General features: G+C 37.5%; 1 pseudogene; it reads right to left on the bottom strand.

Annotated features, from left to right (window-relative positions):
- Positions 1–7,113: 7,113 nt before the first annotated feature.
- On the bottom strand, positions 7,114–8,677 carry LOC140522510 (vomeronasal type-2 receptor 116-like; annotated as a pseudogene).
- Positions 8,678–13,027: the final 4,350 nt, after the last annotated feature.

The raw sequence follows: 13,027 nt of genomic DNA, 5'->3' as shown, positions 1-13,027 counted from the left end.
CCTTTAATGGAATGTGATGAGAGTAAACTTCATGTTTTTCTCTCATTTCCCCTCTTTTTCCCTCCACTGAAAGGTCTTTTGCTTGCCTCTTTTGTGAGAGATAATTTGCCCCATTCCATTTCTCCCTTTCTCCTCCCAATATATTTCTCTCTCACCACTTAATGTCATTTTTTTAAGATATGATACCATCCTATTCGATTCATTCTGTGCTGAGTGTGTGTGTGTTTGTGTGTGTAATCCCACCAACTACCCAGATACTGAAAAGTTTAAGAGTTACAAATATTGTCTTTCCATGTAGGAAACAGTTCAACTTTAGTAAGTCCCTTATGACTTCTCTTTGCTGTTTACTTTTTCATGCTTCTCTTCATTCTTGTGTTTGAGAGTCAAATTTTCTTTTCAGCTCTGGTCTTTTCATCACGAATGCTTGAAAGTCCTCTATTTCATTGAAAGACCATTTTCCCCCCTGAAGTATTATACTCAATTTTGCTGGGTAGGTGACTCTTGGTTTTAGTTCTAGTTCCTTTGACTTCTGGAATATCATATTCCACACCCTTCTATCCCTTATTGTAGAAGCTGCTAGATCTTGTGTTATCCTGATTATATTTCCACAATACTTGAATTGTTTCTTTCTAGCTGCTTGCAATATTTTCTCCTTGACCTGGGAACTCTGGAATTTGGCCACAATGTTCCTAGGAGTTTCTCTTTTTGGATCTCTTTCCAGTGGTGATCAGTGAATTCTTTCAATATTTATTTTGCCCTCTGGTTCTAGAATATCAGGGCAGTTTTCCTTGATAATTTCATGAAAGATGATGTCTAGGCTCTTTTTTGGATCATGGCTTTCAGGTAGTCCCATAATTTTTAAATTGTCTCTCCTGGATCTATTTTCCAGGTCAGTTGTTTTTTCCAATGAGACATTTCACATTATTTTCTATTTTTTCATTCTTTTTGTTTTGTTTTGTAATTTCTTGGTTTCTCATAAAGTCATTAGCTTCCATCTGCTCCATTCTAATTTTTAAAGAACTATTTTCTTCAGTGAGCTTTTGAACCTCCTTTTCCATTTAGCTAATTCTGCCTTTTAAAGCATTCTTCTCCTCATTGGCTCTGTGGAATTCTTTTGCCAACTGAGTTAGCCTATTTTTAAAGGTGTGATTTCCTTCATCATTTTTTTTTTTTTTGGTCTCCTTTCTCAAGGTGCTGACTTGCTTGTCATGATTTTCTTACATTACTTTCATTTCTCTTCCCAATTTTTCTTCCACCTCTCTTACTTGATTTTCAAAACCCTTTTTGAACTCTTCCATGGCCTGAGTCCATTGCATATTTGTTTTGGAGGTTCAAGGGAAAGGAGTTTATTCCTCTCTGGCCTGTGCACTTGTCTGGGAGCAACCGAAAACTTTTCTGCCCAGAATCTCTGAATAGAATTCCCTCTCCAAAACTGCTTCCGGCTTCACCATACCAGCACTTCTCCTCACCCCAGGGTCTCTACTCAGGACTGAGATTCAGATCAACAGCTCAATTCCCCCAGAGTCTTTAGATGGAGGGCTCCAAAAATGGACTCTGACACTGCAGTGGTTGCTGCTGGCAGTCCAGACCACTTTCCCTTCTACTGGGAGAAAGCACTTTCTCACTGACCTTTGAAGCTGTCTTTCTCGTTTGTGGGTTGATCAATCTGGGAACTGCTGCTGCTGGTGGTTCCCTGAAGGCTGTTCCAAGTCCTGTCCCTGCCTTGTCACAGAGTCAAAGCAGGGCTGGGATCCAGTGTGATAGACCTTTCCTGTCAGCCTTGCAGGCTGCCTCAGGCTGGAAATCTCTTTCACTCTGTCCTTTTGTGACTTCTGTTGCTCTAGAATGTGTTTAGAGTCATTTTTTACAGCTATTTTGTGGAGTATTGGGGAGAACTTTTACAGGTCCATCTTTCTATTCCACAATCTTGGCTCCAACCCCGATTAGATTAGTTTTGATTACAAAACCCCTGCCAGCTTCACAGCTCTCCCCTTCACTACACCCACTCCAGAAAAAGGTATATCCAGCTCCAACTTCAGTAAGCTGGCCTTCATTTACCAACCTGGTTGCATTCAAGGCTTCTATTGGGTTGCAGTAGCTGTGGAGTTCTCTTGCAACAAGAGCGGTTCTTTCAGGTCTGCTGAATTTTGTGTTGTCTATTAGTGTGTGCACGTTCAATGTGCTGTGATGAGTGGAATCATCTTTGCATATGTTTTTGTACATTTTGTACATTTTTTGGGGTTTTGACTGCACAGTGGGATTCCTCGCCTGCTGAGGTAATCAGGCCAGGTTTGCTTAAGCAGACAATGTTTAGGGCACCTTTTCTAGCCCTCTTCTTCACACCAGGAGGTGAGTAATGTGATCCTTAAAAGGCTGCTCAGACACCTGGGGTCTCCCGAGTATCACTGATGCTTCCAGTGAGAAATGACCCTATGGCCTGGGCCACCCGTGTGCAGGGTTGTGACTACAGTTCCCAGTTATCTGTACCTGCTACCTTATCACTTGCCTGTCCCCACAGGACTTTGAGGCACAATAATGAAATGATGTGGGTGATGTTTTTTGATTTGTGTGTAAATTGGATTTAAGTGAGGCAGAATTTCATGAAATTGTCAGCCTCATTCTCTCCTCCAGAGTCATCATAGTCCAGTGGCAGGACAAAGTCAAGATGGCTGATGATGGCTCAGGATGCAGTGGATGTCCTTGGTGTCTTCGATGCAATTAAAATTATTCATTTTATTTCCTTTGATCCTTTCTATCTTGTTTGGTCATAAACTCTTCCCCTATCCATGGATTTGACAGTTCCATTTTCCCATGCTCCTCCAGTTGCTGTTTGATATCAACCTTTATGTTTAAACCATTCCTTCTTTTTGACCTCATCTTAGTATTCAGTGAGTGATGTTGATCTATATCTAGTTTCTGTCAAAATGCTTTCGACTTTTGCCCACAATGTTTCTCAAATGGTGTTTCCCCCTAAAAGATTGGATCTTTGTGTTTATTAAATTTCAGACCCCTATGGTCATTTATCACTGTGTATTGTCTACTTAATCTATTCCATTCACCTACTACTTTATTTTTTGGCCAATACCAGTTGGTTTTGATAAATACCTTTTTGTACTAAAGTTTATCATTTGCTTTTGCCACTTACCTTCACATTTTTTATTGATTCACTTGATATTCTTGACTTTTGTTTTTTTTCAGATGAATTCTGTATTATTTTTTTTTCTATTTCCATAAAATGACACTTTGGCAATTTCATTGTCATAGCACTGGATAAGTTCATTTTTATTATGTTGGTTTGGCTTGCCTAGGAGGAATTATTATTTCTCCAATTGTCTAGATCTGTCTTTATTTGTGTGATAAAAGTTTTTGCCTGAGTTCATGTTGTCCCTGGACTGATCCTGGTAGAAATACATATGTATGTTATATTGTCTGCAGTTCTTTCATATGGAATTTTTTTCTGTCTCTTCCATCTGAGTTTTGCTAGGAGTACATGAAAGTACCATCAGGTAGATGGCTCAGTGTTGAGTCTGAAGGCTTGAAAACCTTAGTTCAAGCCTGTAGCTGTGCGATCCTGGGCAAATCATTTAATCTCCATTTGCCTTAATCCACTGGAGAAGGAAATTGCAAACCACTCCAATATGCTTGCCAACAAAACCCCATATTGAGTCACAAAGTGTTGGACACGATTGAACCAGTCAGCAATTTATCACAGTGCTTCTTATTTGTGTGGCTTTATTTTGTACCCTGCAACTTTGCTTATCTTCTTGTTTCAACGTAGGTTTGAATTGATTTTCTAGTGTTCTCTACACATTTCATCATATCAACAGAATTTTCCTTCTTTATTGACCATTTGAATTCATGCAATTAATTTATTTTTGTTTTATTGTCTCTTGCCACAAATTCTTTTGGCATGATGTTTGACACAGTTAAAGACAATGTTTGTTCTTGGTTTTAGATATTCAATACTAATTATTTTAAGAAAGGAAGCATTTATTCCTATGCTTTCAAGTTTAAGTTTTTTTTTTAAACATGATTCAGTCTGTTTTTTTCTCAAAAGTTTTTCTGAATCTATTGAGATAACTATGATTTTTCGTTTTGTAATTGACACGGTCCATTTTGCATCTAGTTTTCCAAATATTGAAAGAGCCTTATATTCATGTAAAAATCATATTTATCCTAAGATACCATGTTTTTGAGATACTGCTCTGATCTCCCTGCTAGTATTTCATTTAATGTTGTTGCATCAATATACATTGAGAAAAATTAATTGATAGTTTTCAACTTTCCTTTGGCTTTCTGTAGTTTAGTGAAAAAAACTACATTTGGGTCCTAAAAGATATTTCCTGCAACTCTTTATTAATCTATTTTATTCAAATACTTCATATAGTGTTGTAGTGAATTGTTCCTGAAATTTTTAATAGAACTCATTTGCAAATCCATCTGGTCCTGTGGGGTTTTTTTGGTCAGGGAACTTGTTAATAGCTCATTCAATTTCTTTCTCCATAATGTTATTGTTTTTGTTATTCAGTCATGGCTGCCATATTGTGTCCCAATAGACCACAGCCCACCAGCTCATGTATCTGCCACCATCTGTCCAAGTCTGTCCAACATCTTGTTCTTTATTTACACAACTATTTACATTTCTATCCATCTCATCTTCTACCCTTTTTTCTTTTTTCCTTTAATTTTCATCAACATCAGAGTGTTTTCCAATGAGTCCCATCTTCTCATTATGCAGACCAAATATTTAACCTTCATCTTCAGGGTTTGATCTTCCAGGGAATAGCCTGAATTGGTTTCTTGAAGAATTGACATATACAATTTGTCCAAGGGACTCTTAAAAGTCTTCTTCAGCATGACATTTCAAAAATATCAAGTCTGGTGTACTTAGTTGTCCTTACAGTTCAGCTTTCAAAATCTAAGTTTTCCCAAGTTCAATTGTTTCTGACTCTCCCTTTCCCTATTCCATTGATTTACTTCTCAATTTTTAGCAAAAGTCAAATGATTTAGATGGCTGCTGTTTTTAAGTTTCAGCTTTTTGAGTGCCATTCCTTTTCCTCTTGGAATTTAATTTCTTATTTCTCTTAATATTCTAGATAGGTCATTTCTTCAGATGAATTTAAAGTATTATTAGTTTATGTAAAATACTTATCTGAATGTTTGATTAAACATACAGTCTGTAAAATTACTTTCATGGTGTTGTCATTTACTTATTTTTTACCATATCAGTTAAACTATCAAAATCTGCTTTATAGAACTGGATAATACCACAGAAGAAGAAAATTAATTTAAGGATTATTTTCATTAAATTATATTGTGCTGGCCTAATAATGAGCAATGAATATTTATCCAATTATTTAGATCTTTCTGAATTTGTGTGATGAGCTTTATCTTAATGTCCGTCAAGTATTTTAATACTAACTGTAGTCATTACAAGGAATTTTTCTTCCTAGCACTTCCTGCTTCATTTTTTTTGGCAATATACAGAAATGCTAGTTATTGTGTGAATGAATTGCATATCCTGCCACTTTGCTGAAGTTATTCATTATTTCAATTAGTTTTCAAGTTGACTCTCTAGTTCTCCCTTGGTACAATGCCATATGATCTACACATATCTTATCTTCTTCTTTGTCCTCAAGATGAACTTGATTCATTCTCCTGAACTCATTGATATGAGGATGGGAAATTGTATGGCATTAAATCTGGAAGTTAGGAATTTGAATTGTCCCAGGCTCATGTATCTGGAGAAATTTTTTTACCTAAAATAGGGGATTTGGAACAGGAGAGACCTGGAGGGTAACCACGTAGTATAGGATGTCCTCCACTTACCCTGGGAGTAAGGTCCCCTCACCTCACACTCATCCCTTGCCAAAGAAATCACAAAGGACTGAACTCCAAAGTTCAGTCTATCTAAATTTGTAGAAGGCTAATGGGTCTTAGGTTTGTGGCCCACTTGTGAATGTATTGTCAGAGCAGAGGAAAGCCTGGAGCAGTGAGGATATCTGCAGTGCACGGTTGGTGACCTTACCTTCAGGTGTATTTTCCCTAAGGATTTCCTAGGAGACAGTCCTTGACTTTTTGTCCTCCTTGGATCTGGATGTTTTACTTCTCCTTCACATTATTTGTTCTGGAAGAGAACTGCCCTTGGAATTATCACTATTATCATCCTGCCTCTTCCCCTCCTGTATTGGGACTGACCCTCCTTAAAAAAAGAGGAAAAGGACAGAAATCTGAGCTGTGGTACTTTTGTCCGCTGTACTGCAGAAACATTAGTGCATTCAGGCACACACAAAAACCCAAACAAACAAAACGTATCAAATACTGTCTATTTCTTAGAGGAGGTCTCAGAATTTCATCAATCAGTTTTTCACTGAAGTACTCTGAGCCAAGAGAATCATTACAAGATGTCACAAAAACAAAGAAAATTGTAGGATGCTGCTGACAAAAAGCAGTGGAAAATGGATTAATAAATAATATGACCTTTAAAACATCCCAATTCAAGTAGACTTTAAAAAAAATCCAGAACAATTACTAATAAATGACTATTTTCTCATTTTGATTGTGTCTTATGACAATTAACTACTCATATATAAAAAAGTATTATTGCTAAAGTGTTATTAGGGAACATTAAGACTTTGGCTAAAGTTTTCTAGACTGTGATTTTAGAAACTGATGGAAAGGAGTGAAAGGCATAATAACTTCTGGTTCATTGGTGGCAAATCACCTGACTCAGCAATTTAATTAGGTCTTAAACATTCTTCAACAGATTGTTTCTTGTGGATGTGTTCAATTCATATCCATTACATTTGTGATCAATGTAATGACTGATAAAACTCACATGCAACAGTTCAGGAAAATTTTAGTTTTTTAAGTAAGAAACTAATGACTCAGAATGCTGGATAGCCTTGTCAAATCTTAGAATTCAACTCCAGACACTCCTTTCTTTAAATTCATCGATTTTTCCCCTATTATTTTAAAACATCATTAACATATTAAGCATCTGCCATATATACTACATATGTACGTATATATATATGTATATATGATATTTCAAAACAACTGATTTAATTTGACCTCTATTCAGAAATCAGGCAATATCGTTGCTTTCAGAATGATATTGGATTCAAATGAAAAAGAAAAAGATGATATTAACAGAAAATAGAAGGTACATAAAGTAGACACATTTAAAATATTTTATTAAGAGTGTAGGAGGAAAGGAGTTACTTCACTGTGATTGGTGAATAAAGACTTGAAAAGATCTGGTTTATCAGGGATTAGTTTCCTTTTTCAGTATCTCCAGTGTGTTTTTGTCTGACCTCAAAAAGGTCACATAGCACTCGGGAGCAAAGATGTTAGTTAGAATCCCAGTACTAGAGGTCAAGATGGAAAAGACCTCTGCAACCACCATGGCTTTGCCCTTGTTGCTCTGATATGTGGGCAGAAAAGCTATCCAGACACCACAGACCACAAGCATGCTGAAGGTCAGGAATTTGGCTTCATTGAAAGTGTCTGGCAGATTCCTGGCCAGGAAAGCCATGGTGAAGCTTCCCAAGGCCAGCAAGGCCATGTAGCCCAGGATGCAGTAGAAGTTAAGGATGGAGCCCTCATTTCACTGAATGACAATGAAGGCAGGCTCAGTGTGTTTGTCCATCTCCAGGAGTGGGAGATAGGTCCCAAGCCAGATGCCACAGAGGTATATTTAGATTATAGTACAGATCAAAATGAGGGAATAAGATTCTGTGGAGCCCAACCACCTCCTGAGCCTGATCTCTGACTTTGTGACCTTGAAGACAGAACCACAGTAATAGTTTTAACTAAAATGGAGGCAATGGCCAGTATAAACACAACTGCAAGTGCGATTTGTCTCAGGAGACAAGTGGTGGTGTTAGGAAGGCCAAGGCATAGCAAGGAGCAGAGGAAGCAGAGGCTGAGGGAGACCAGAAGAGTATAGCTGAGGCTGTGGTTATTGGCTCTGACTATGAGGGTGTCTCTGTGTTTCAGAAATACTATAAGGATTAGAGCAATGAGGAGGGAGGAGCAGAGAGCAGCACAAGTCAGAGTCATTTCAAAAGGTTCTTCAAAGGCCAGGAAAGTCACAGTCTTGGGGAGGCATTGATCTCTCTCCCTGCTTGAGTAGTGATCTTGAAGGCGCTGCAGACATTGCTTTGCATCTGCAAACAATAAGATCAAAAAATAATTTAACTATATCCAATATGGATGATAGTTTTCTCTCTCCTGCAAAGCATACATTCAATCATTCCACAATGAGCTCAGCCTCATTTTGTATTCCTCCTCTTCCTTCAGGAGGATAACAATTTTCAAATTTGAATAAGATAAACATGTATTTCAACATCTTCATATCTCTACCTATGGATAAAATAATGTGAAGTTTTGATTCCCTTTCATATATTTGCTAAACAGAAATATTGGCAGTTAGTATTCCATTCCAATACTAAATGACCTAAAATGAACCCTAATGGTCACTTTATAGATAATCCTATATTTTCAGAATAGAATTGAGACACTGAAACTGTATTCTATCATTTTTTCATAGATGAAAAAGAGCAAAAAATAAATTAAATGAAAAAGTCTTTTCAATGTGTTTCTTTTAATGCAAGGTCATAACTATAGATCTGTATTCTTATGGTAAGTGATTCACCTTATGAAAATCAGCCATTCTTCAAATAAATTAATTTCTATAACTGTTTTGGTTTTCTTAAATCAGAAAATATATTGTGCACTTATAATAGTGGTTCCCTAATTTCCACAGTCTATTATGTGAGGATTTCAAACCTATTTCCTTCTTGATTTCCACTTATCAGTATTATGATGTTTTTTTGTATGTATCTATTGCTCCAGTCTCAAGGAATATTTCTCTCCCAAGGTCTATTTCTTATATGTTGTACATACATCCATATTTCTTTTATTGTTTATTGAACTATGAATTAAATGTGCAATTATTTACTTTGAGGTTTATTTATGTTTATGAGAATATGAGTCTAATCTCTTGACTTGAACATAATGATAATATAAAAATGAAATTTACATAGATATGGAATTATATATTAAAAATGGAATTCCAAGAGGTAGAATCAAGGAGTGACTGCAATAGAGGAATTGGAAGAGCTAACAAATGAAGAGAGGACACAGTGTTCAGGTAAAGTTGAACTGAAAAAGGTTCAAGCTTTTGAGTAAGTCAATTTATTAAGCAATATATACCAATTACATAATGAATCACAAGCAACACTCCCATTTTGACACTGGACTCAACTTCAGAAAGATGGAAGAGGGAAGGTCACATCTTTATGCAATTTTTTTTGTGAGCCAAACTTGGTTGAGTCAGGACTCTAATCCCCAGGAAAACAGCTTTTCATAAAACCTCCTTAGCATGTTCTGGTTAATCTTCACCAAGGAATGATTTCATGAAGAATACCTCTAGAGGTGTAATGCTAATTAGAGAGTTAAAGATCTTTCCCACTCATTAATGAACCTGCCCATTAAGGGGAATTTGATCACAGGAAGCCCACAACTTTTGTTAATTTCTAATGAGACACTGATTCTCAAGGGTTATGGTGTCTTCTTGCTCTGAAATGTGTATAAATACTCTGAGGTGAAGTTTTACTTTTGGGGTTATGTTTTGAATGACGATTTGTGTGACAGATGAGAATGTGTAACCAATTTAAGAAATCCTCTGGCTTTGAAAACCCAGATGTTGGTACTTCTCTTTCTCTGGTAACTATGTATGTATATAATGGTCAGGCAGTTGGATCTGCCTGTTGATCTCTGATGTATGTATTGCCTATGGTCAGACAGTTGGAAACCCTGTCTATTGCTTTCATTTCTCTGTATTTTCTCTGAAGTTCAGGGTGTTGACTTTTCCCCCTGAACTAAATGACTAATATATGTGCTTGATTAAAGTAAATTGTTGACCCTCAAAAGTTGCTTTCCTTTAGAAAAGCAGATCTAAGAACCTGTGCAGTAGACCCTCCTGTGTATGTCAGGGTCCTTGCTGTTACATTATGGCATAGTCTCAGCAGGATCTTTAAGTTAAAGGGAAAGTATGGAGGCTGGGATAATTGTTCATTATTTCCCATTTGTGGTGGCTATGGCTCTGTGGAGCTCCAGGAGCACCCTGAGATTGTATTGTGTACAGAGTTCAGGCAGGAGGGGTGATTGCTTGAAATGGAGCCCTGGAGCAGGAGAGAAAAGCTGCCAGTGTGCTAACCTTAGATAGGTGAGCTGTGGAACAGAAGCAGACCCAAATGGGAACTGGGATTGGCTGACTCTTGCTGGAAGAGGAGGAACCCAGGAGCTTTGAATTCAGTTCCAGGGCAAGATGGGGACTGTGCAGCAAGGTGCTCAGTGTGCTTTTTTACAGCTGGGACAGTTTCAGACCCAGGGGGTGGAGTTGCTTATGGTGGGTGGGAAGAAGTAGACTGTACCCTGAGGACTCCACCCTGGTGACTTTGCTGCCCAGCTGCCCCTCAGGACTTGGAAGCAGGTGCTGGAGCATTGCTAAGACTGGGGTTTGGCTCATTAGAACCTGCACCTGAGAGTGCCTGTAATGGCAGTGTGGGGAGGACACACCCCAAGAGGACTTTATTTAGACATTTTGTTTTGGATTGAGGAAGGATGATCTGATTGCTCACTCCCCAAAGATTGTCCCCCAAAAGAATGATGCTATGTTATATATTCTCCAAATGTAAGGTTCTTTTGTGGGAATTATGTTGTATTTACTTAAGAAATGTTAATGCATATTCAGATACAAGTTGCCCATGTAATGGATGTGAAAGATCTTGGAACCCAATATAAAGTTAATTAGAGAGTTAAAAATCTTTCCCACCCATTGATGGAGTTGTCCATTGAGGGCAACTTGATTAGGAGAGGCCCACATTTTTTGTTATTTTCTAATGAGACACTGGTTCTCAAGGATTGTGATGTCCTCTGGCTTTGAAAAGTGTATAAATACTCTGAGGTAAGATTTTACTTTGGGGCTTATATTTTGGAAGAAGGTTTGTGTGCCAGATGAAAGACTCTGGGCAGCCATTTTAAGAAGCCTCCCCTGCTTTGAAAACTCAGATGTTGGTGCTTCTCTCTCTGGTAACTATGTATGTATGTAATGGTCAGACAGTTAGATCTATGATGCATGTATTGCTTATGGTCAGAAATTTGGAAGCCCTGTCTATTGATTTTTATTTCTCTGTATTTTCTCTGAAGTTCAGAATGCTGACTTTTCCCCCTGAACTAAGTGAATGATATATGTGCTTGATTAAAGTAGATTCTTGACCCCTCAAAAATTGCTTTCCTTTTGGAAAAGCAGCTCTAAGAACCTGTATAGCAGGCCCTCCTATGTATGTCAGAATCCTTGCTGTTACAAGAGGCTCTCCAACTCTCAATCCAAATACATCTGTGCTTCCAAAATGTTTAGATTTTAATTCTTTGGCTATTAATATTTTTCTTATGAATAGGAAAGTTTAGGATTAAGTTTTTGTTTGAACTTTCCTGCAGGAGTCAGGAAGTTTGCAATTAGGGAATTAGAACAGGGGAGGATTATGGATTCCAATAGTAGTAGAATATTGATAGATCAGTCTTGGATAGAATTTTGGTATCATGAACCAGAAGATGCTCCTGATAGTTACAGGAATGTACAGAAAGCACACTGAATGAAAATGATTGAATAAGTACAGTATTATTTTAACTGAGAAACTATTATTTTCATAAGTTGCTTTAGATTAAGATTTTAAAAATAGTATGTGTATTACTTTGGGAGAAAGACTGTTTACCTTTAAGAACTCATCTGTCTGGTTGGAAATCTGCCCTTCAGGACATGGGGTACAATCAAAGCAGCAGACAGGTTTGCTTTCACAGACTGTCTTCGTGAATCCAGGGCCGCTGCTCAGACTTCCTGTGGAAGTTGGAGTCCGGGTTTCCACCACAGAAAGGGAGAAAATGTCAGTGTACGAATGACTGCTGAAAGATAGATGAACTAAGGCGATGAGGACTTCAGACCTCTCCTAAGGAAGATATTTAGAATGAAGTATTTGCAATTTTTCAGAGCAATGATGATCCACTTTTTAACAGAGATTTTCTACCTATATTTCCATTTCCACTCCAGATCATCTTTTCTAGAATGGACCTATCCTAATTCTCCATTAGGCACAATCAATCTTCCTTGATTTAAAAAAAATGAAATTTCTTGCTGACACACTTCCCCAGTAAAATTCTAGTATGTCTCTAAACTGCACTCCATTTTTGAACAGGTAGCGCTAAAATAATTTATTGACCACATAAAGGGTAATATTTCTGTATTTAAACTTTATTTCTTTCTTTAATATTTCTTTAATTAATATTTATTTAAACTCAGAATAACTTATTTGTGTAGCTGTAGAATTCCAGATATTGCATGGTCTTTGGTGCAATAGGTCCCTTTGGAAGAAAAAAAAATCCTCCACTCTCCTATTGTTATTCTTCAAACTTGACCATTTGATCTGGGATGTTCTTCTCTTAGTATGAACGATTGAGATCATTATGTAAATTAGCTGAAAAAATCTGAAAGAAAGACTGAAAAAAAAGGAAATCAGAGCTCTGTCTCAGAGCAGAAATGAAGAAAAAGTGGATGCAAGAGCCTTGTCACAGTCATTTCAAGTGTTTGTGGGGGAAGTTCCTGGTGCCAATGAAGAAACAACATTGTCCAGGACTAAGGAAATCAGAGCTCTGTCTCAGAGCAGAAATGAAGAAAAAGTGGATGCAAGAGCCTTGTCACAGTCATTTCAAGTGTTTATGGGGGAAGTTCCTGGTGCCAATGAAGAAACAACATTGTCCAGGACTAAGGAAATCAGAGCTCTGTCTCAGAGCAGAAATGAAGAAAAAGTGGATGCAAGAGCCTTGTCACAGTCATTTCAAGTGTTTATGGGGGAAGTTCCTGGTGCCAATGAAGAAACAACATTGTCCAGGACTAAGGAAATCAGAGCTCTGTCTCAGAGCAGAAATGAAGAAAAAGTGGATACAAGAGCCTTGTCACAGTCAT

This window comes from Notamacropus eugenii, chromosome 2 (assembly GCF_028372415.1).
Source record: "Notamacropus eugenii isolate mMacEug1 chromosome 2, mMacEug1.pri_v2, whole genome shotgun sequence".
Classification (NCBI taxonomy): Eukaryota; Metazoa; Chordata; class Mammalia; order Diprotodontia; family Macropodidae; genus Notamacropus; species Notamacropus eugenii.
The sequence above is the reverse complement of the archived record's forward strand: the minus strand, read 5'-3'. Positions and strand labels throughout refer to the sequence as shown.